The following is a 24,954-nucleotide window of genomic DNA, read 5'->3' on the forward strand; positions in this document are numbered from 1 at the left end:
GAAACCACGGGAGGGCCCCAGCACTGTGCCTGGGCCATCTGCTATGGCTACGGCTCTCCCTATTCCCCCAGGTTGCTGTCCCCCACCTGCCCGTGCCCTGTGCCTCTCTCTAGCTCTGTATTTGAATGTGTCTTATAGTTGAACAGCTGTCCTGTATGTACCTCTGTCTCCCCCACCAGGATGAGAAAAGAAGCTGTGTTCTACTCACCCAGCACCGGTATTTGACACTTGGTAGGCCTGTTTAGTGGAGAAGGCAATGGCAGCCCACTCCAGTACTCTTGCCTGGAAAATCCCATGGACGGAGGAGCCTGGTAGGCTGCAGTCCATGGGGTCGCTAAGAGTTGGACACAACTGAGCAACTTCACTTTTACTTTTCACTTTCATGCATTGGAGAAGGGAAGGGCAACCCACTCCAGTGTTCTTGCCTGGAGAATCCCGGGGACGGGGGAGCCTGGTGGGCGGCCGTCTGTGGGGTCGCACAGAGTCAGACACGACTGAAGCAACTTAGCAGCAGCAGCAGCAGCAGCAGGCCTGTTTAGTAAAGGCTTCTGCTCCAACTAGAACTGGTGTAATTTTATCCCTTATCTATTGGAACGCCATGTAAAAATTTTGTTTGAAGGAAAAATAATCCAAAACCACTATCTACTCTAACCTCCTCATTTTACAGAGGAGCCATTTGAGGCCCAGAGAGCCTAAGTAACTTGTTCAAGATTACACCATGTATTAAAGTGATTATGGAATATTAAAATGATTTCACAAAATATGCCAAATGCAGACAAGGGAGCCGACTGGAGTTACAATGTGAGTTATTAGCACTTCAAATGGAGGGTATGACCACCTCTGTGCTGGGTTTCCAGAAGGAAATTGCTTAAAATAAATTAACTTGGAAAGTTCTTGAGCTCTGATTAAAGAGGTGAATGGCTGGAATGAGGCTCTCTCCTCGAGGAGAAGAAATTCATCCTCGGTAAACACATTTTCAGGTAACGTACCAAGGACTTTGAGTCCGGAGGAACTCATTTAGCATTTTCTTCCTCCACCCTGTTCATCTCACAGTGGCAGCATAGGGAAAATGTTGTGTTTGTTTTTAATTTAAAAAATGAGATGTGGACGGTACTACCATTTTAATAAATTGGAAAAGCTTTCTGTCAGCCCTCCCCTTTGCCTGAACATCCTTTCTCCTTCAAGACCACACTTCTGCTGTCATCTTGGGTACGTGTGTGACATACAGAATGCCAGGCGTGGTCAAAGATTATGATGAAAACCAAGAAAAGTAAGATTTGATCACTTCTCACTGCAGGCTGGGCTTCCCCGAAGAATCTGACTGCAGGGCAGGAGACACAGGAGACTCAAGTTCAAGCCCTGGGTTGGGAAGATCTCCTGGAGAAGGGAATGGCAACCCACTCCAGTATTCTTGCCAGGAAAATCCCATGGACAGAGGAACCTCAAGGGCTACGCTCTGTGGGGTCGGGAAGATTCCAACAGGACTGAGCACACAAACTCAGGCCCTGCATGCTAGTATAAGAAAGAGAAAAGAGTGAAACATTGTATTTTGTGGGGAAAGAGTGGGGGTTGTCATGAGAACTACTTATTCCTGACAAATGAGAGAGTTAGGATTTATTTGAACAGCCCTGCTTGTACTACACTTTTCTTATTTGCCCAGACATGGGTCAACATTACTCTAGAAAAGAGGGGCTGATGTAGCACTTCCATGGTCTAAATTACAGTGACAAAAAAAGAACTTGGTGGGTGTATGGCAGACACCTGCTCCTCATCTGTGTGGTCCATTCTTAAAAGTTTTCCTTCTGACACTCATCTGAGCCAGAAACACCGGAAGTCAAACAAGAAAGAAAGAAGTGGTGATGGGTTTTTTCAGGTGATGTAGGAACCGAACTGGAGTCACACAGCATAGATGAACATTCACGCTCTGCTACTTAACAAAAGCTCTCTGACCTGACACAAATTATTTAACCTCTCTGGATCTTTTTCCACATCTGTAAGGTGGGGACAAAAATAATATTGTTTGGGGCATAACTGAGAAAGCATAAATAACATTTCCGTGGTAGAAACTGTTGGTTTGTCACTCAACAGTGAGTGCCCCCACCCCCCAACCCCCATCAGAGCGGACACCCAGCTTGCCACCAAAATGCATGTCACATTCCACAGTGTGGAGTTATCACTGGCTCTCCTGCCAGGGACTATATTTCCAGCTCCCTTTCCAAGTGTTTATGTGGTGAGTGAGTATGAGCAGAAATTCCACATGTAACTTTGAGGGGAGCAGTCGAAGTAATTCTGTGGGTTCTTTACAGTCTCTTTCCCTCATCTGCTAGATGGAAGCAGACACCCAAGGTGACAGGACCACAGGATGGGGAAGAAATAAGAGTCCCTGAATCTCCCCATGGAGGAAAGCTGCCTGCAACCAGGAACATCTGTATTGTCCTGCCAGGCTAGGTAGGACTTAGCTTTGAAGGTGTTTAGTCCCTGAAATTTGAGGGCTTGCTTGTTACAGCTGCTACAGTTACCATAAGTAATGCACCTCCCTTCCTCTTTTTCTAATAGACCCTCACTGTTGCTAAGCGGCCCACCCACTTCTACTGAACCATATACCTCAAGGCAGACTGCCTCCATCCCCTCAGGTCTGACAGGTAATTCCTGGTTGCTCTATAACAGGAGATCTCCAGAGCTCCAAAGTTAAGCTTCATAAATTCCATTCCCTTGTCAGTGATTGGTTTAAGCATGAAAGTGAAAGTGGAAGTGAAGTCGCTCAGTCGTGTCCGACTCTTTAGGACCCCTTGGACTGTAGCCTACCAAGCCCCTCCCTCCATGGGATTTTCCAGGCAAGAGTACTGAAGTGGGTTGCCATTTCCTTCTCCAGGGGATCTTCCAGACCAAGAGATTGAACCCAGGTCTCCTGCATTGTAGGCAGATGCTTTATCGTCTGAGCCACCAGGGAAGTGGTTTAAGCATGAACATGAGCAAAATCTGGTCAATGAGATGTGAGGGGAGGTCTTCTGAAGGGGAGCTGTTCTTGGAAAGGTTTTCTTTTTCTTCTATTAATATAGGTATTTTAGCTTTCTTCTCATTACAGGGTTTTTTGGTTTGTTTTGTTTGATTTTCATTTTCTTTTTATTATTTTTAAGATTTAGTGAGATGACGTATAATAAAACTGACCAACTTAAATACACAGTTTGATGAGTTTTTGCAGATCTAGACAGTCATGTAACCACAACCACCACAATCATTATCAAAATTATTTCTTCTCCCAGAAGTTTCCCATGCTCCTTTGAGGTCAGTCTCCTTCCTCCACACCCTGGTCCCTGGCAACCACTGATGTGCTTTCTATCACTAGAGTTTTATATTTTCTAAAATGTCATATAAATTGAATCATACAGATATAGTCTTACATGTCTGGATTCTTTCACCTAGCACAATGCTTTTGAGATTCATCCATGGTATTATATGTGTCAGCAGTTCATCTTTTTTTTTTTTTTTTTAATTGCTAAGCAGTATTCCATTACAGATATAACACAATTTGTTATGCACTCATCAGATGATACACACTTATGTTCTTTTCAGTTTTTTTGTCTATTAGGAACATAGTTACTATGAACATTTGCAAGCGTTTATGTCGACATTTTTTTTCTCTTGGGAAAATGACTAAGAGTGATATTATTAGATCACATATTAGGTTTATGTTTAAATTTATAAGGCACTCCCAAACTGTTTTCCAGATAACATTTTGAAATATATTGTTTGGCATCTTTACCTGAAACATATGAGAGTTTCAGTTCTTCTACACTCTTGCCAACACTTGGTTTTGTCAGGAATTTTTAACTTAAGCTATCCTAGTGAGTCTGTAGTAGAACTACAATGTGGTTTTAGTCTGTATATCTCTAGAGACTAATCATGTGGAGTATCTTTTCATGTGTATATTTGCCATCTGAATTTTTTTAATCTGGTTGTTTCTCTTCTTATGAATAACTTATAGAATTTCATTGTTTTTGAAAACAAGTCATTTATCAGCTACGTGTTTTGCAGACATTTTTTTCCAGATTCATATTTGCATGGTATATCTTTTTCACCTTTTATCTTTACCTATCTGTGACTTTTTTACTTAAAATGCAATTTTAACAGGTTGTACCTAGTTGGATTTTGCCTTTTTAATCTGTCTCTGCCTTGTAATTGGATTGTTTGAAACATTTACATTTAATGTAATTTCAGTATGGTTGAGTTTAATTCTATGATCCTGATGTTTTCTATTCATCTCATATGGTCTTTTTTTTTTTTTCCTGCCTTTATTTGATTGATTTTTGTTTTGTTTTTATGTATTCTCTTTTATCTCTTCTTTTGGTTTTTAGGTATACCTCTTTGCTATTCTTTTTAAAATTGGTTTCTGTGTTTACAGTCTGCATCTTTAACTTGTCACAGTCTACCTCATGTTAATATAAGAAGTTACAAACTACTTCCATTTTCCTTTCTCCTCCCTTGTGCTATTGTTTTCATTAACTTTTTCTACCTTTGTTATAAATCTCAGACTACATTATTATTATTTTGTGGTTAGACAGTCAGTTACCTTTTAAAGTAGTCTTAAAATAAGGAAAAATATCTCATATTAATCCACATGCTTACATTCTAGAGCTCTTAATTCCCTTGTGTGGTTCCCAATTTCTATCTAGTATTGTTTTCCTTCCACTAAAAACTACCTTAACATTTCTTATATGTGTTCTACTGTAGATGATAAATTCTCCAGCTTTTGTTTGCCTGAAAATGTCTTTATTTTGTCTTCATTTTATGAAGGACACTATTTCCCCTGGATGTAGAATTTTAGATTGTAAGTTTTTCTTTCACTACTTTAAAGATGTCATTCATTGTCTTCTAGTTGGCAGTGTTTTTGACAAGAAGTCAGCCCTGTCAGTCTTATTTTTGTTTTCTTGTACACAATATATCTCTTTCTGTGCCTACCTTGAAGAGTTCCTCTTTACCATTGGTTTTCTTTTTTTTTTTTAATTTTATTTTATTTTTAGACTTTACATAACTGTATTAGTTTTGCCAAATATCAAAATGAATCCGCCACAGGTATACATGTGTTCCCCATCCTGAACCCTCCTCCCTCCTCCCTCCCCATTCCATCCCTCTGGGTCGTCCCAGTGCACCAGCCCCAAGCATTGGTTTTCAATAATTTTTTTAAAGAATTTTAAAAATATGTATTATATATTTATTCTTGACTGCATTGGATCTTCATTGCTATGCATGGCCTTTCTCTAGTTGCAGAGAGAGGGGGCTACAGTCTAGCTGTGGTACGTGGGCTTCTGTTTGCAGTGGCTTCTTGTTTCAGAGCATGGGCTGTAGGGCACTCAGGCTTCAGTAGCTGTGGCACACAGGCTTAGTTGCCCTCATGGCATGTGGGACCTTCCTGGTCCAGGGATTGAACCCATGTCCCCTGCATTGCAAGGCAGATTCTTAACTACTAGACAATCAGGGGAGCCATCAATAATTTTATTATGATGTGTTTTGCTGAGATTTTCTTTATATTTATCTTCTCTTGAGTTCATTATAATTTTAAGACCCATGGCTTATAGTTTTCATCAAAATTTTAAAAAATTTGGCCACTATTATTTCAAATATATTTTTTGACCGAAAAGCCCTTTATGTGTTTCTGAACTCCAGTTGAATGTGTCTTCAGTTCAGTTCAGTTCAGTCGCTCAGTCGTGTCCGACTCTTTGCGACCCCATGAATCGCAGCATGCCAGGCCTCCCTGTCCATCACCAACTCCCGGAGTTCACCCAGACTCATGTCCATTGAGTCAGTGATGCCATCCAGCCATCTCATCCTCTGTCCTCCCCTTCTCCTCCTGCCCCCAATCCCTCCAAGCATCAGAGTCTTTTCCAATGAGTCAACTCTTCGCATGACATGGCCAAAGTACTGGAGTTTCAGCTTTAGCATCATTCCCTCCAAAGAAATCCCAGGGCTGATCTCCTTCACAATGGACTGGTTGGATCTCCTTGCAGTCCAAGGGACTCTCAAGAGTCTTCTCCAACACCACAGTTCAAAAGCATCAGTTCTTCGGCGCTCAGCCTTCTTCACAGTCCAACTCTCACATCCATACATGACCACAGGAAAGACCATAGCCTTGACTAGACGGACCTTTGTTGGCAAAGTAATGTCTCTGCTTTTGAATATGCTATCTAGGTTGGTCATAACTTTCCTTCCAAGGAGTAAGTGTCTTTTAATTTCATGGCTGCAGTCACCATCTGCAGTGATTTTGGAGCCCAAAAAAATAAAGTCTGACACTGTTTCCACTGTTTCCCCATCTATTTCCCATGAAGTGATGGGACCGGATGCCATGATCTTTGTTTTCTGAATGTTGAGCTTTAAGCCAACTTTTTCACTCTCCACTTTCACTTTCATCAAGAGGCTTTTGAGTTCCTCTTCACTTTCTGCCATAAGGGTGGTGTCATCTGCATATCTGAGATGATTGATATTTCTCCCGGCAATCTTGATTCCAGCTTGTGCTTCTTCCAGCCCAGCGTTTCTCATGATGTACTCTGCATAGAAGTTAAATAAGCAGGGTGACAATATACAGCCTTGACGTATTCCTTTTCCTATTTGGAACCAGTCTGTTGTTTCATGTCCAGTTCTAACTGTTGCTTCCTGACCTGCATACAGACTTCTCAAGAGGCAGGTCAGGTGGTCTGGTATTCCCATCTCTTGAAGAATTTTCCACAGTTTATTGTGATCCACACAGTCAAAGGCTTTGGCATAGTCAATAAAGCAGAAATAGATGTTTTTCTGGAACTCTCTTGCTTTTTCGATGATCCAGTGGATGCTGGCAATTTGATCTCTGGTTCCTCTGCCTTTTCTAAAACCAGCTTGAACATCAGGAAGTTCACGGTTCACGTATTGCTGAAGCCTGGCTTGGAGAATTTTGAGAATTACTCTAGGATTAGTTTAGCCTTACTACTAATGCAAGATCCTTCTGAATCTCTATTGAATGCTCAGGTATCCAGAGAAGACCCTCCAGTCCATCTAGCTGCTATACAAACAGCTGTTTTTCCTGTGTGAGGACAGGGAACTGTGCAGCTTCAAGACTTGTTTTATTGCCCAGTTTTGTACAGTTTTACTCTGAGTTTATTCAGCTTAGTATTCAACCAAAGACTGAAAGTTTTCCCTGAAGCTGATCACTGGGGGTTCTTTCTCTCTGTGGCTTTTGTCTCTCTAGCACTCTGCCCCGCATTTCAAACCCTACATCCTAGATTCTGATTGTGTCTCCCAAACTCAGAGAGGCTACCTTCTCTGCATGGGTCCCCTTCCTGCTCCGTGATCCAGAAATGTCTGCAGGAAGAAAGTGAAAGCAATTGTGGGGCTCATCTATATTTTCCCTTCTCTTGGGGATCACCCTGCACTGCTTGTGAATGATGATGGAAAACAGTTTTTCATATATTATATCCAGTTTGATAGTTGTTTGTGACAGAAATCAATTCCAATATCAGCTACAGTTTCATAGCCAGAAACAGAAAAGTCTCCTTTTTCTTATTAAAAAAACAAAGCAAAACACATACGCACATGGTGTCTTCTTTCTTGGACGCTGCTGTGCTTGATTGTGATGATGGTTGTGTTAGCCAAGTTATAGACTTGAGAAAAGCTGGCTTGCAGACAAAGCTAATATGACAAGAATGGCAGGGACTTCCCTGGTGGTCCAGTGATTAAGAGCCCGCCTGCCAATGCGGGGGACATGGGTTCAATCGTTGGTCCAGGAAGATTCCACACTGCAGGGCAACTAACCCCGGGCGCCCCAACTACTGAGTTCACGCTCTGGAGCCCATGCTCCACAGCAAGACAAGCCATTGCAATGAGAAGCCTATACAGTGCAATGAAGAGTAGCCCCTGCCCTCTGCAACCAGGGAAAGCCCGTGCACAGCAACGAAGACACAGCACAGCCAAAAATAAATAATAAAATAATATTTATTAAAAAAAAAATGTATGGCAGGGACAAAGGGACAATGCCTGTGTCCTTGGTGACATCATCAGTCCACTGAACTAATCAACCAGGGAACCCCTCCCGAAGAATTATTGGTATGTAAAAAAACTTTTTTTTGTAATTTTTAAGCCAGTTGGGTTGCAATTTTTGTTATTTGACGTCAAAGGTATCGTAAAATAGCAAATGCTCAGTACTCGTTAGTAAGTAATAAAAGATACACAGTTGTAGAGCACTGTGTGCCATCTAGGTTATGCACTGAGAGATTTATGTGTAATTATCGCACTTAGGGCTTTCCCTGTGGCTCAGATAGTAAAGAATCCGCCTGCAATGCGGGAGACCTGGGTTCCATCTCTGGGTTGGGAAGATTCCCTGGAGAAGGGAATAGCTACCACCCGCTCCAGTATTCTGGCCTGGAGAATTTCATGGACTGTATAGTCCATGGGGTTGCAAAGAGTCAGACACGATTGAACGACTTTAACTTCAGTATCTCACTTCATGTCATAGCCAACCTAGTAGGTAGTGAGTACCAACCCCACTTTACAGATGCAGAACTTGAGGCTGGGAGAAAAGCAGTTTTCAAGCTTGCAGATTTAATCCAATCTCTGGCTTCTCTGACTTCAAAGTTACACTGTTATTTAGTCTTTCTAATAGTGGTTTTTAAGTCCCTAAACTTAATCTAGACCACAGATCTTTTCATTAAAAGGAGAAAACTGATCAATGAAAAAAAGTACCATTCAAGATGGGAAACCAGGACATCCAAATGTTAGCTCAGTCAGGAGAGAGAAAGTTCTAATCTAGTCCTGAATCCTAAATTCCCCTGCCTGCCATTTCTGAGGATAAAGTTTGAGTGCTTTCTGCTAAGTCAGGACAGCTGGCCCAATCAGAATAAAGACCACCTGAAGCAGGCAAGCATCTGGGAATCAGAGTTAGGTCCCCAGCAGCAAAAGATCCAGATGTGCAACAAGGCTGAAACAGCAAACAGGGAGCATTGTCAGGGCCACCCAACCTGAAGGAAGTTTTCAAGTCAGAGTCAGGGATACAGGAGGTAGGAAACAGAAGTTGCTGGGAAAAGCCCAGAGTCCCATGTCATAGCCCTGCTATCAGGAAACTGAATGATGCTTGTTTAGAGATGCTGGAAAGAGGGAAAGAGCCACAGCCTTTAAAGCTTACTCTGTTTGTGCTAGGAATGCCAAAGTGATAGCTTTAAAACTTTGAGAGATATAAAAATGGACTGCATTCTGGTGGATACAGAGTAAATCCTCTAGGAAACTCTTTATAGGTCACTTAGTATAAGTGAAGTTTCTGAAAGCTGCTGTCAGCAGAGAGAGAGAGACAAATATATATATAAGAGAGAGAGAGAAAGGTGGAGAAACTCAGGAGCAGGCAAGAAGATGAGCCATACTGATGCAGGGCAGCAAGCCCAGAGCTGGGGTCCAATGGGTCAACTGCACAGGATCCAGTTGATCCAGTAGATCATTGCAGAAAGATCTTTCTGCAATGACTGATTCTAGGCAGACTCAAGATGAGAATGGGCATGAGGCTGAAAAAGCACATTTCTGTTCCTAACTAGTGCCTTTCCCAAATAGGTTGGGCAATAAACCGGAATGAGTCATCAAGGCAGTGAAAACACGTCACCAACAGAAAGGAGGGTACCTGGAGGGATGGAGGGAGTGTGTGCATGTATGTGTGTGTGTTGTAGGGATGTAAGCCAAGAGACAGAAGGAAGGGGACTCATCTTTCTCCCCAATGCCAAGAAGTCTGAAAATGACAATAATTTGGGTAGAACTGCCTTCAGAAGTGGGGAGGAGACAAGAGACATCTAAGGCATGACAGACCGAGTAAAAAGAGCAATAAAAATTGCATTAGCTATGGAGGAGAACAAGGAAAAATGAAAACAGTGAATTTGCTGGTGGGGGAGGGTGGGACGATGGATGCTTTTTAAAAAAATCTGTTATTTCAATACATAGCTTTTTAAAAATGACATCCTGTGTTTGAGAGTCAGGATTTCATCTGGGTAGTCCTAAATCCCTGTCCTGGAATTTAGCTTGCTGCCCCAGGGGCTGGTAGCACTTTAAATTGATCCTGAGAACAAAGAAGGGAGACTTTGCCATATTTTAATGTCCTCCAGCTGCCGGGCCAGCCCCTCCCAGGCCTTAGCCCTGACCACACCCTCAGAGCACTCTGCTTTTGGGCAGTCTATGCTCCCTGAGGTTTGGCTGTGGCGGAGTTAGATCGGCTCCCTGGAAAATGTTACTGCCCATGTCACTGGTTGCAGAAAGCATTCTGCCTTTGGCATGAGGGCCCTTGCTGGCTTTAATTTCTCAGGCTCTCCCATAGGGAGGGGAGGGATGGGGATGAGGGGAGCTCTCTTCTCCGCAACTGCAGTGTGGATAGGGAGACTTGCTGGAAGGCCTCTGCTGGTTGATCAATGAAAGCCTGACACTCAAGCTAAGTGGTCCTTCCAGCCTGGGTAAAACGATATGACATCCAGCTCCACCTTCGTGGCATCTCACAGGGGATGTTCAGCAAGCTAACCCATTTTACAAATCACCAGAATTGAAGGTCCCTCCCCATGAAACCCAGCAAGGAGAACCTGGATGCTTAAATCTCCTATGTCCTGTATTAATTAAATTTTTAAACTTTAAAATTAAACGAAACACTGTGAAGGTTTCTCAAAAAATTAAAATTATCATACACCCAGCAATTCCACTTCTAGATATTCCCCAAAGAGTTGAAAGCAGGTACTCATACAGATGTTTGTGCCTCAGCCTTCACAGCTTCATTATTCACAATAGTGAAAAGGCAGAAGTAACCCACATGTCCATCACCAGGTGGGTGGATAACAACCTAGTACATACAGACAATGGAATATTATTCAGCCTTAAAAAGGAAGGGAAAACCTGACATATGCTACAACATCAATGAACCTTGAAAATATTGTGCTCAGTAAAAGAAGACAGTCACAAAAGGACAAATAGGATCCTGCTTATATGTGGTACCTGGAGTAGTCAAAGGATAGAGATAGAAGAATGGTGGTTGCCAGGGGAAGTAGGGAATGGAGAGTTAATAAAGACATCAGTAGTGCTGATGAAAAGGTTCTAGACATGGATATTGGTGCTGATTGCCCAACAATGTGAATGTGCTTAATGCCACTGAATTGTCCACTTAAATGGTTCAGATGGTAAACTTCTGTATATTTTACTACAAAAATTAAATGAAACGCATTAAGTAATTTAGTTATTTACTTAGTTAATGAGCATTTACGGGGAACTCATATGCCAGTGTTGTATTACTAGACAGAATACAAAAAGAGAGTAAAAAATGTTACTGCTCCCAAAGAGGTCACCATCCAAGGTGCCAAATACAGTCTAGCCAAACTAGACTCATTTCCTCCCTAGACATTGTCAAGGGAATCCATAGATAGAAATGCATCTTTTTTTGCCAGACCTTTTTTAAAAATTCTTTCAAGTCTTTGTCCTCTCTACCTAGTCCCTTTCTCCCTTATACTTACACACACCCGTATGCCTTTCAGTTCAGTTCAGTCGCTCAGTCGTGTCTGACTCTTTGCGACCCCATGAATCACAGCACGCCAGGCCTCCCTGTCCATCACCAACTCCCAGAGTTCACCCAGACTCACGTCCATCGAGTCAGTGATGCCATCCAGCCATCTCATCCTCTGTCCTCCCCTTCTCCTCCTGCTCCCAATCCCTCCAAGCATCAGAGTCTTTTCCAATGAGTCAACTCTTCGCATGACATGGCCAAAGTACTGGAGTTTCAGCTTTAGCATCATTCCTTCCAAAGAAAGCCCAGGGCTGATCTCCTTCAGAATGGACTGGTTGGATCTCCCTGCAGTCCAAGGGACTCTCAAGAGTCTTCTCCAGCACCACAGTTCAAAAGCATCAGTTCTTCGGCGCTCAGCCTTCTTCACAGTCCAACTCTCACATTCATACATGACCACAGGAAAAACCATAGCCTTGACTAGACAGACTTTGTTGGCAAAGTAATGTCTCTGCTTTTGAATATGCTATCTAGGTTGGTCATAACTTTCCTTCCAAGGAGTAAGCGTCTTTTAATTTCATGGCTGCAGTCACCATCTGCAGTGATTTTGGAGCCCCAAAAAATAAAGTCTGACATTGTTTCCACTGTTTCCCCATCTATTTCCCATGAAGTGATGGGGCCGGATGCCATGATCTTTGTTTTCTGAATGTTGAGCTTTAAGCCAACTTTTTCACTCTCCACTTTCACTTTCATCAAGATTTTTAGTTCCTCTTCACTTTCTGCCATAAGGGTGGTGTCATTTGCATATCTGAGGTTATTGATATTTCTCCCGGCAATCTTGATTCCAGCTTGTGCTTCTTCCAGCCCAGCGTTTCTCATGATGTACTCTACATATAAGTTAAATAAGCATGGTGACAATATACAGCCTTGACATATTCCTTTTCCTATTTGGAACCAGTCTGTTGTTTCATGTCCAGTTGTAACTGTTGCTTCCTGACCTGCATACAGATTTCTCAAGAGGCAGGTCATGTGGTCTGGTATTCCCATCTCTTTCAGAATTTTCCAGTTTATTGTGATCCACACAGTCAAAGGCTTTGGCATAGTCAATAAAGCAGAAATAGATGTTTCTCTGGGACTCTCTTGCTTTTTCCATGATCCAGCAGATGTTGGCGATTTGATCTCTGGTTCCTCTGCCTTTTCTAAAACCAGCTTGAACAACTGGAAGTTCATGGTTCACATATTGCTGAAGCCTGGCTTGGAGAATTTTAAGCATTACTTTACTAGCGTGTGAGATGAGTGCAATTGAGCAGTAGTTTGAGCATTCTTTGGCATTGCCTTTCTTTGGGATTGGAATGAAAACTGACCTTTTCCAGTCCTGTGGCCACTGCTGAGTTTTCCAGATTTGCTGGCATATTGAGTGCAGCACTTTCACAGCATCATCTTTCAGGATTTGAAATAGCTCAATTGGAATTCCATCATCTCCACTAGCTTTGTTTGTAGTGATGCTTTCTAAGGCCCACTTGACTTCACATTCCAGGATGTCTGGCTCTAGGTCAGTGATCATACTATCATGATCATCTGGGTCGTGAAGATCTTTTTTGTACAGTTCTTCTGTGTATTCTTGCCATCTCTTCTTAATATCTTCTGCTTCTGTTAGGTCCATACCATTTCTGTCCTTTATCGAGCCCATCTTTGCATGAAATGTTCCCTTGGTATCTCTAATTTTCTTGAAGAGATCTCTAGTCTTTCCCATTCTGTGGTTTTCCTCTATTTCTTTGCATTGATTGCTGAGAAAGGCTTTCTTATCTCTCCTTGCTACGAACGCTTATAACATCATTGTGTAATCACTGGCCTGTGTATTTATCACTTCTAGACTCTGATCTCCCTGATTCATCCCACCCCTAACAGCAGAAATGCTGTATTCATGTGTCAGAGAATGCGGGATGAGCCTTGCTACTCCAAATGTGGTCTGAGAACCAGCTGTGTCAGCATCACTTGGAAGCTTATTAGCAATGCAGGCTCTGAGACCCCACTCAGACCTATTTAATCAGAATTTGCATTTTTATAGGTACCCCAGATGATCTGATTGGATTCCCTGCGGGCTCAGATGTAGTCTGCCTGCAATTCAGGAGACTCGGCTTTGATCCCTGGGTCAAGAAGATCCTGGAGAAGGAAATGGCAATCCACTCCAGTATTCTTGCCTGGAAAATCCCATGGGCGGAGGAGCCTGGCAGGTTACAGTCCATAGGATCACAAAGAGTCAGGCATGACTGAGCGACTTCACTTTCACTTTCAGATGATCTGTGCAGTACATTCCAATTTGAGCAGCCTGGGTGGAGGCGGGTAGAGGTTAACATAGGTGGGTGGGGAGCATGTACTTGGGTGTGCGTGTTCACACACACTTTTTTGTAGGGTCTGACCACCCCCCTAAGGAGACCCTAATTGGTAGCCTCTGGAAGCATCCCCTCTAATTATTCAACCCATCTCTAGATAGATTAACCACAACTTTCTTCCCAAACAGTGACTGAACAGAACTTAAGCAAGAAGTAGAAGAAAATGAGCCGTAATACAGAGGATTCCAGCCTGCCCGGGTGAGGCTCCATTCAGCACAACAGAACAGTTTACTTCCTCCCTTTAAATCTTAATACCACAGCAAAGTTGACATGGTAAAATCCCTCGCCTAGTAAACATTTCTGCTTTCTGGCTGACTGTTTATTTCTTTCAAGGAAGAATTTCAAAGAGTCACATGCTTGTAAAGGTAAATTTTTAAGCTTCTACTCTAATACCTCCATATCACAGGAAAGCAAACTGAAGACCAAGTGAGGTTGAACGAGCTTGACCTGACTTGACCCTTAGGATCAAGGCTAGACTGAAGCCGTGAGCACCCGGCAGATTAATGAATTGATGTCCCTTCAACTTGTTAGTTTTGAAATATTTGTTCAACACTTATCTGGTATTCCATGGATAAACTGATCTTCTGTTAATAAAAATTTCGTACAGAGATGGATCCTATTGTTAATTTATATCTTCGTACCAAAAAAACCTGGTAAAATATTTCCCACTTTTCTGATGTTCTTATTCTCACTTCCATTTTCTTTTATAATTTTCTAAACATGACAGCTTCATCATGGGAATATGAAAGGGTTTGCAATTTAAATAAAAACAATTAGCTGACTTGAACTTAGTAAGTAGCTCTATTTGCCCCTGTTCAGGTTCGGTATTCATCTAATCGTGACTGCTAACTTCAGATATGGCTGCATCAGGCATGTGTATGTGGCACTTCTGTGTACAATCCACAGAGGTAGGTCAATTTGGCAGAGTGGGTTTTTTTGTCTTATTTTTTTTTTTTTTTTTTTAATTTAACTGTAGTTGATTAACAGTGTTGTGTTAGTTTCTGATATACACTAAAGTGATTCAGTTATATATATATATTTATTTATGTATATTCCTTTTTATATTATTTTCCATTATGGTTTATCATAGGACATTGAGTAAAGTTCCCTGCGCTACACAGTAGTACTTTGCTGTTTATCTGTTTTGACAGACTGTTTTTAAATTTACTACTCAAGGGTGCTGTGTGTTTTGTGGAGACAGACCAATAGTCACATGACTTCAGGGGAAATCTAAATTAAGTGGCAATCGTTCCAATTTATAAGAGCAGTGTTCTGTTACCCTGGGCAGTTGCTTGGCTGGATCTTATTAATCCAGCGCTGACTGAAATCTAGGCATCTGGGCATATCTGGAAGATTAAAGGGACAGGCTTCCAGGAGACTATTTGCATGAAGGGCCAAGAAGGGCCGTGGAAGAAAGGATTACTGGAAAAAGAGGCATCCTGATGAATCAGACCCACAAAGTTGTCTCAACACCTCCCATTTTCTAGTGGCAGCTAGCTCCATTTGCCCTAGGGACCTTCGGAATATTCCCTGGCTTCTCCCACTTCCTCTCCTGATCCAGAATGCGGCTCTGGCACTGAGGAGTAGTGAGCTCAGCGCTCTTCACCACAGGTACCAGCAGCAGAACATCAGGGGACCCATGGAGACCAGAGAAGGAGAGGAGGAGCATGGAGGATGTCACATGGGACTTGGAAGGAATTGATGAGCACAGGTGAGCCTTCCTGGGGTACCCAGAATAGGACCAGAGAGCCAGCTATAGCACTATTAGGGTTAGTCTATTTATTTCCTATGCTCTCTTGTTCTGATGGAAGAAACAATAAACCAGGAGTCAGGACCTCTGCTTTTTCCTACTCACATGACCATTGGCATTTAGTGATCTCTCTGATCCTCACTTTCCTCTTTTGTAACACAGGACTCTAATAATTGCCTGATCCCTTCCCAAGAATATTGAGTTTCATGGGGTATAAAGTACTTGAAGGACTTCCCTGGTGGTCCAGTGGTTAAGAATCTGCCTGCTAGTGCAGGAGACGTGGGTTCGATCCCTGGTCTGGGATCATTCCGCATGCTGCAGGGCAACTGACTCCACTGACCCTGTGCACCACAATTACTAAGCCTGCTTCCTAGAGCCCACGAGCTGCGACTACTGAGGCCAAACACCATAGAGCCTGTGCTGTGCAACAAGGGAAGCCATCGCAATGAGAAACTCGCGCCCTGAAACTGGAGAGTGGCCCCCACTTACTGCAATACAGAAAGCGCGTCACGGCAACCAAGACCCAGCACAGCCATTAACAAAACAAAACAAAACAAAAACCCTGAAAGAGTTTTGCTACCTATAAACAAAAGTAAGGTATTAACCAGAAGAAAGCCAGCTCCCAAGGTTAGGGCCCAAGAGAGAAGGCTGTAGACTAAGATGAGAGAGGCACCTAGGAACCCAGGGTTAGAGATTTTACCTTTGTGCTAAAGGAACAAAGAAATACTATGAGATAGCTAACATCAGCTGCTTGACAGAGGAGCTGACTGTGAATGGTGCCCCTTGGAATTGTGTGACACAGAGCTCAGGTTCTTTGGGCCCCCACAACTCCTTGTGTTGCATTAAAACTTGATTGTGTGTTTGAATCACCTGCACTAGACTTGATGTCATTTGACTGTCAGCAGAGGTACTTTTTTGGGGGGAAGAAGCTAAGGAAGAATTATAAGCAATGGGCAAAATCTCTGAGTGGACATGCCTATCCACATATTATCCTGGGTGGTGGCCGAAAAAAGCTTAACCCAAGATCTCGCAGAGCCGCATGTCACATCCTGTCTAGAAGAGGGCTTTCCCAGGCAGGCAGGAGGCTGTCTCAGCATTCCGTAGTCATTGCCATTAGGTCATAGTCTCAGGTTCTTTGACAGACAGGTAACATACAGAGAAGTACAGGTTACGGCATGCAGTGCTCCAACAGGCTCTGGGCCACACAAACCGAAGTAGTGACTTCAATGGTAGAAAACCTTCTGTAAGAAGTTAAAGTGGCCTTGGTTATGTTAGAAATCATTGTTAGCCTCACCAGTGGATCCTATCACAATGGAAAATTTGGGTGTTCTTTCAGGTTAGGAAGGGTGTCCTTTCCTTGGGAAGGAATACTACAGAATGCTGTGCTGATCACATTTGGACAAAAAGTATTGCAGATATTTCCGTGTTCCACACAGAAAGCCTCAGCAGTGAAACCAGAAAATGCAATCTTGGCAGAAACCACTGGGGTTCCTGGAAACCCATTCAGTGCAGACACCTGGGGCCAGATCCCTGGAGCAAAAGAGGTATTCCCTTCTTATCCTGGCCAGTGACAGCGGCTTTGTGGTCCACTGCCCAGGGTCTAAATGGCTCAGTTGTCAATCAAACAACCTTCAATCAGTCCTCAAGTTCTAAATTTCTATGAGTCTGTCATCAAATTCTCCGTTTGTAACTAAGTATCCAAGGGTCTATCCCTGACTCGATGGAAGTTATAGGGTCTCTTCTTCCCATACCCCATTCTCCCAAGAGCTTATCTGTTTGAAAAACCAGTGAATAAAACTAAAGAGCATTCACATCTATTTAACATCTTCTGTTAAAGCCCTGCAAGCAAATTACTTTTCCAGATAACTGAAACTTACTTCATTAAGTGCCAAGGATTTATTTGAACTTGTTTTGATGGAAATCTTTTCAAAATGTATCATACAGCTCTCTATTTTCTTTTCTTTTTTTAAAAACTGAGACTGGGGAGATTTATTAATCTTTTCAGGAACTCTGATACAAAGCACAGTAAAAGGCCACAGACCAGTAAATAAACATCATGGTTTTTGGCTCTTTCACAACTGCTGCTACGGCCGTAAGAGCAAAACACCCTTTTTCATCACTTTGAACGAAGGAGTACAAATGGCAAATAAAAAGCTTTCGTCACTTCTCTGATTTAAAAGTTTAATAAAGCTTTAAGTGTTTGCTGGTTTAAATACTACCTATCTAAAAAAATAATAATTAAAAAAAATTTAACATGAGATTTATATAGAAAGTGACTTGGTTTTGAAGGCAGTGCAGTTGGTTCCTATGCCATAAGAAACTCACCGTCCAGATTTATGAATTAGTAAAGTGATAGATTGTATTATAGGCCCGAGTCACATAAATTTATATGTTATTAGCATGATCTTTAAATTTACAGTATAAACAAACCCCACTCCAGTACTCTTGCGGGGAAAATCCCATGGACAGGGGAGCCTGGTGGGCTGCAGTCCATGGGGTCGCGAAGAGTCGGACACGACTGAGCAACTTTACTTTCACTTTTCACTTTCATGCGTTGGAGAAGGAAATGGCAACCCACTCCAGTGTTCTTGCCTGGAGAATCCCAGGGACGGGGGAGCCTGGTGGGCTGCCGTCTCTAGGGTCGCACAGAGTCGGACACGACTGAAGCGACTTAGCAGCAGCAGCAGCAGTATATATATATTTAGCTTTGTTTTCCAAAATAATAGGCAACTCAATAGTCAAGACACCATAGTCTAGAAAACAAAAAGGCGCATCTGTATAGATTCATGCTCTTATTCCCTCTATGATTGGGTTAGGTAGTCTACATTTTGACCAAGTAATAAATACAGTGTATTCTATTATTTTCATTCTATTTTTCACTTTTGTCTTCAGCAGCAAATTCTGGCATTTAAGACATGACGTTAAAGAGTTTAAGAATAGTGGGTGTTATTTACAATTTTCCTAAATCTAAAAACTAGAAGATGGTCAAAGAGGCTTAAAAATCTGTATCATCACGCACCCCAATATGTGTGTAAATTCACTACCTTAAAAAGTCTTGAATTCTACCTCTATTTTCTTAAAGTTATGGTACTGAACATGATGTAGTCTTTATTTTTTTTAATGGAAACAAGTCTTTATTAAGTAACTTTTAACATCAGAAATACAAATAAAACTCTTGCAGTTCTCTTTACAGCAGATAGATCATATCAGTGCTTTGGCTATCTTAAAAGATCTTTACCATAAAATATTTGGTTTTAAAGTTTACTCAAATAGAGCGCATAATCCCTATGACTCCCCTACATACACATAACAAAAGAGTGTAGTAAAATTAGTAAATACTAAACTGTATTGATAATTTATCATTCTCAGTTTGTGGTTTTTAGAAACAGTACAATTACCTAACACATGTCGATTCCTCGGCTTACTAGTTGGGGTGTACAGTGCAACAAAATACAAAATACATACTTGGTGAACATCCATTTTATCTACAAGACAGCAGCTAAAGATTAGGTTTCAATACTGACATTTAACTATCCTACAAGCAATTAGCATTACCTCAGAAATGTAGTCTTTCTTTAAGTTACTATTCATTTGCAACCATTTGTTCAACAGATGTTTTGTACATAGCTAGTATTGATTAGACCCTCCTAATTCCTGGGAATACAATGCACTGTACATAAATCCTGTCCTCTAAGAGCTTTCAGGTGATGGAGGAGATAGAGAAGTTAACAAGCAGTTGCTGTACAGCAAGCTACTACCCTGGTAGGGTACAGGGAAAGGAGGACTTTAATCTCGAGGTCAGGAAAGGCTTCCAAAGGCCCTTGCAAGTGGAAACTGAAGTACCAGCAGAACTTAGTTGAAACAGGAATGAAGCACTGAAGGGCATCTTTCAAGAAGCTGCTACTGCTCCTAAGTCGCTTCAGTCGTGTCCGACTCTGTGAGACCCCATAGACAGCAGCTCACCAGGCTCCCCCGTCCCTGGGATTCTCCAGTCAAGAACACTGGAGTGGGTTGCCATTTCCTTCTCCATCGTTCAAGAAGAGAGAACTGCAAAAGCAAATGCCAGACGTACTATGAAATTTGAGGGAAAATGCAGAGAAGACCAAGGGGGTGGGGGGTGGGGGCACGCAGTAGCAGGGAAGTGCTGTGATAAAACCACAGGGCATTTAGTGCAAAGAAGGCTAGAGTCTGGAGACATGAACAGAACCAGGACACCAAGAGCTCCCTATGTCTTTGGATACAAATTGGATCTTCATCCTCTTTTCAGTCTGTGCACAGCACAGTTTGACTTATCAGCAAACAAACGTTAATTGGCCACCTACCAAATGCCAGGTGTTGATAATAATAATTGCTAACCATGAGTGCCTACTATATGCCAGACATGTCTCTAAGCACTTTTGAAGGTTGCCTTTTTTAATCCTTAGGAAATGGGCATTACCCCCAGGGGATTTCCCTGGTGGCACAGTGGATAAGAATTCACCTGCCAATGCAGGGAACCCAAGTTTGATCCCTGGTCTGGAGAGATTCCACATGCCAAGGGACAGCTAAGCCTGTGTGCCACACCTACTGACCCCGCATGCCTAGAGCCTGTGCTCTGCAACAAGAGAAGCCACCACAATGAGAAGTCTGCGCACAGCAATAGCACCCACTCACCATAGCTAAAGAAAGCCTGTGCAAAGCAATGAAGACCCAGAGGAGCCAAAAATAAATAAATAAATAACATTTTTTTAAAATACTGTGCCCATTCTACGGATGAGGAAATTAAGATTCCAAGAACTTAGGCAGCTTACTTATTGCTACCCTGTTCATCTGGCCCATGCCATAGTAGGTGCCACAGATAATGAAGACATATCTAGGCAGATTTTTGTAAAAGTGCATGGCACTTTTTTTTATGGTTTCCACCATCATTTCTGCCTTACTCTATGGATCAAAGCAGTCCCAAAGACCCTCCCAAGTAAAGGGGACTTTGACCTCACCACCGGATGGGAGGAGAACCAATGTCACATTGTCAGAGGAGCATGAAGGGTAGGAGATATTTTGGCTCCCATGTTTGGAAAATGCAGTCTGCCTGGGAGTACCTTGGGAAAAGGTCCACAGACTGAAGGGCTTGACCCCCTGCCTGGCCAGGCCCATCGTGCAGTGCATAAACTATAGAAACCCACGCAGCAACCTCGGGCCCATCAGTTTTGTTTTGGGAGACCCTGACCTGGGTGAATCACCGAGGGAGGGAGTGTTTTCTGAATCGCCATGCTGAACCACCTGGGATCATTTTTACCTTACATTGCCAAGGTCTTATTAGCAAGACTGGTGTAGCTAGGTGCACAGGAAGAAATACCCAACGATGTGAAGGTCTCCAGTCTACCAAGCAGTGGGGGAAGCTGCAAGTGAGGGGCGGCTATGGGGGGGTGGGGCAGACGGTGGGCGGTAGTTGTAGTGTTTGTCCCTGAGAGTTGATGATACCTGAGTCACTACCTCTCCCCAGTAGGTTGTATTTCATTAATTACAAACATAGTGGTTACCTTTGGAGAGCCTATTTGGGAAGGAGTATCCTGGAAAAGACTGGAATTGCTGGTAGTACAGTGGATGGAGGCTCAATGTATCCCGGTAAGCATTGTGTCAGCTGCTGATTTCTAGCCAAGATAAAAAAGCAAGAAATTGTAAATACACGCGCACACACACACACACACACACATCCAGGACTCACTGGATGGCTGAATCTGTTTTATTGTAGAGAGTGGTCAGAGAAGTGAAATAGTGGAACAGAAGCTCAGATAGGTAAACTGCAGAGGCTCCTAAACATCAGGCTAGTATCTTCTTACTTAGACCAGTTATTTCCAAACAGTTTTGATCATACAATCCAGTAATATGATAATTTTTTTTTGAGCACCCTTTGTTGAAATGAATACTCATCATGGATATACTAATAAATGGTGTACATTATACAACCTTTCCAAGAAGAGAATTAAAGCAGAGGCCAGATAATTATTAAAGATAATCCTAATTATCTTTATTTAAAAAATTTTTTCTAATTAATTATTTTCTGTATCCCAGTAGATGAGCACACACACTTAGAGGCCATTGGCTCAGACAAAGGGAAAGCGTTGAAGGGTCTTGATCCTAGAAGAGACAAGGTCAAGTTGGCATAGGAGGAAATCTAGGTTGGTGGTGCTTATTATCTCTAGACCTCGGCGGGCCCTAGCCCTTGCCGTGGTTTTGTTACCAAAGAGAAGCTATTATTCAGAGTGAACTCACCTGGCTCCCTCCTGGCTTTCCTCATCTCTCTCCTTTCCCAGTTCTTCAGGGTTGGAATACCCACTGCATTGTTCAAGCCACTGAACAAACTGCATGGAGATCTATAGACCTGCAACATATCAAATAAAGGAAAATCATGTCTCATTCTGTCAAAGTTTTTTCCTTGATCCAGCCTGAAAAGATACCCAGTCTGTCTTCCTTTGCTACCATGTGCTACAATTTCTCTCATCACCAAAATCTTGATAGCTCCCTTTCTCTGGCGGCTTGTGTTGGAACCTTGTGAATCACCCGGTGGGCCAATACTGCTGTTCTGCGTAGGCGAATGTCTGATAATATTGTGTAATATGAGTTCAGCAGTGTGAATACGCACAGCTGTCGAATGTTAATTCTCTCGGCAGGCTTTAAAACGCAAGCACCAGTCAGTCCTAAAGTCAAGCTTTGGGATGTCTGGTCCTCTTGTTTGTCAATAACCCCAAGGCTGGGAGTTGGTTGGAGTCCATGGGCTTACACTTTCCAACCAGTCATGGAAAGCTTGTCTGCCTACCCTCTTTCATCACTGCTACCTTTTGGAGGATGTGGTTATTTATTTATTCATTTTTACTGGCTGATGTTGAGCACCCAGGTTTAACTGGTTTTTCAGAGTCTCTTAGGGAGGTGGGCTTAAGGTGGGTGGCAATGAATAAGCCACAGCCTTGCTGTGGTTCTAGGACCAGAGTAGGGTGAGGCAAGGAAGATGCCCAGGGTGCTGAGCTTTAGGAGGTATCAGTCTTAGCATCACCCACGTGCAGGGCTGGCACCTGAGACGGATGCCTCTTCAAATCTTGCCTTGCTCTTGGGGTCCCTTTCCTCTCCAGACTGTTTTTGTTCATTGTTCAGTGACTAAGTCATGTCTAACTCTTTGAGACTCCATGGACTGCAGGACGCCAGGCTTCTCTGTCCTTCACCATCTCCTGGAGCTTGCTCAAACTCATGTCCATCAAGTTGGTGATGCCATCCAACCATCTCGTCCTCTGTCACCCCTCTCTCCTTCTCGCTTCAATCTTTCCCAGCATCAAGGTCTTTTCCAATGAGTTGGCTCTTCGCATCAGGTGGCCAAAGTATTGGAGCTTTGGCTAGACTGACTTAGTGCCCAGGATAGAGCTGCTGAGATGTGAGGAGATGGATAATTTTTTTTTGCCAGGGTTTAAGCTGAATCCCATCTGGTCTAAGTATACACCAGACTCTGAGGTTTTAGTCCAGAGGGGCTGAGCCCAGATGGAGTTGGGAATGGAGCCCATGGTGATTCAGAGGTTTGAAAGTCTCTGAAGCTAGGAAAAATGAAATTGCAGAGATTGGGGGAGGAGAAATAATTCATGTCTCTTGCATACACACACGTCATTGCGGCCCGTGGTAAGTGGCTGGTGGCAGTTCCTTTGCTTGTGGGGAGCAGTTGAGTCATTCACCTGCATCCTGCTGGCTTAAGGAGTCCTGGCCTTTTAAGCTCTGACCAGTGGGCCATCTGTTGCTGAGTTAAAAATGTGACTTCTGCAAATTGGCTGCTCTCTCTGCTCGGTTTCTAGCACATTGGCACCAACAGTTTGAGTGTAATTCCGTTTGCTCTTTCATTCCTTCCAGTCCTTCAGTAAAGAACAGCATCTCATGAAATCCTTCCAGCTCACACACTTCTAACCTTTGAGTCAACTTTGATGGTTGGTCAAAGGCTATCAAAATGAATCCAAATGCACAGATTAAGCAGCTCTTCACTGAATAGTTGAAGTATCCAAGAAAAGGACAAAAATGGAAGCAAAGATTGTCTTTTTTGCTTTGTGTCTTTCTTTTGAAATGGGGACAAGCTGGAAACAATCTAAATACCTAAAACAAGGAACTGGCTAAGTCAATTACGATGCAGCAACTTGAGGGAATGCTATACAGCAATTAAAATAAGTAAGAAAATGACCTATGAAAATATCTTTATAATGTTAACACTTAAATCCAGAATACAGAGCTATATGTTCACTGAATGAAATATGTGAGTGTATGAACAGAAGAAACATGCATGCATAAAATTGTTTGCATGGGTGTGGTGATTTTTTTTCTCATTTAAACATGCTTTTAACGATGTTATCTATATAATGATATTGGTGGCCAAAAAATTTCTAAGTACTTTGAAAAAAAAGGAAGACGATCTGATGAAGACTAGGGATTAGTGTCATTCAGTGACTGTCCAGACCCCAGTGTGACAGGCTGGAGTGTGGTCTCTGGTTTCTTCTTCTTTTATTTCTTTTTGTTTATTTAATGAATTTATTTGGCTGCACCAGGTCTTAGTTGAGGCATAATGGGTCTTAGTTCCCTAACCAGGGATTGAACCCAGGTTCCCTGCATTGGGAGCATGGAATGTTAGCCACTGGACCACCAGGGAAGTTCCTGGACTCTGGCTTCTACCTGTCTGGGTTGAGATCTGATTTTGCCACTTTGTCGAAACGTGACCTTGAGCATATTCTTATCTCACCTGTCAAATAGAGATAAGAATGGTGTCTGTTACATAGGCTATTACAAGTTGCTGTGAGTTAGTGTATGTAGAGTGCGTAGAAAAATTCCTGGCCCAGAGTGAGCACTCAGCAAATATTAGCTCTCATGATTATACTGTGGATGCAAGAAACATCAACCTGGGCAGAAAGCTTAAGTCGGAGGAATTTCTCTGGCTTGACCATGACCCATTCTCATAGGTCTTCTCTGACTTTTTTCCAGGACGATTCATGAGTATTTGGAAAGAGAGGGGGTCCTGGCTGCCTCAGCTGGCTAGCGAAAAAGGAAGCCTCCCCACCGCCCCTGGCTACCACTCTTGCTGAGTCCTGCTGCCCACCGTGGAGAGGCTGGTTATCCCTTCCAAAGACAGAGAGGCACCCGCTGCTGAAGCTGCAGGGCTGGCGGTCAGGGCGGCAGCTCCTGCAGATGCCACAGCTGGGGCCGTCTCCTGTGGATGCCCAGAGTCACATGCTGGCTGCCCCCTGTGAGTCCCCTCTGTGCGCCGCCACCTTGTCCTGGCGAGAGCATGGCTTTCACTTTTCACGTGTGTGCAGCCCGCTCACCCTCAGTCCATGGGGATG

At 42.9% G+C, this 24,954-nt stretch overlaps 1 long non-coding RNA gene across 1 annotated transcript; it reads right to left on the bottom strand.

The window, feature by feature from the left end:
• Nucleotides 1-18,745: 18,745 nt before the first annotated feature.
• Nucleotides 18,746-22,413, bottom strand: LOC129656081 (uncharacterized). The gene is made up of 4 exons (XR_008716174.1): nucleotides 22,076-22,413; nucleotides 21,869-21,977; nucleotides 21,136-21,246; nucleotides 18,746-19,663 (listed from the first exon to the last, which is right to left on the bottom strand). It is a non-coding gene; the product is annotated as an uncharacterized LOC129656081 (long non-coding RNA).
• Between the last annotated feature and the right edge of the window lie 2,541 nt (nucleotides 22,414-24,954).

This window comes from Bubalus kerabau, chromosome 6 (genome assembly GCF_029407905.1).
Source record: "Bubalus kerabau isolate K-KA32 ecotype Philippines breed swamp buffalo chromosome 6, PCC_UOA_SB_1v2, whole genome shotgun sequence".
In the NCBI taxonomy this organism is placed as follows: Eukaryota; Metazoa; Chordata; class Mammalia; order Artiodactyla; family Bovidae; genus Bubalus; species Bubalus kerabau.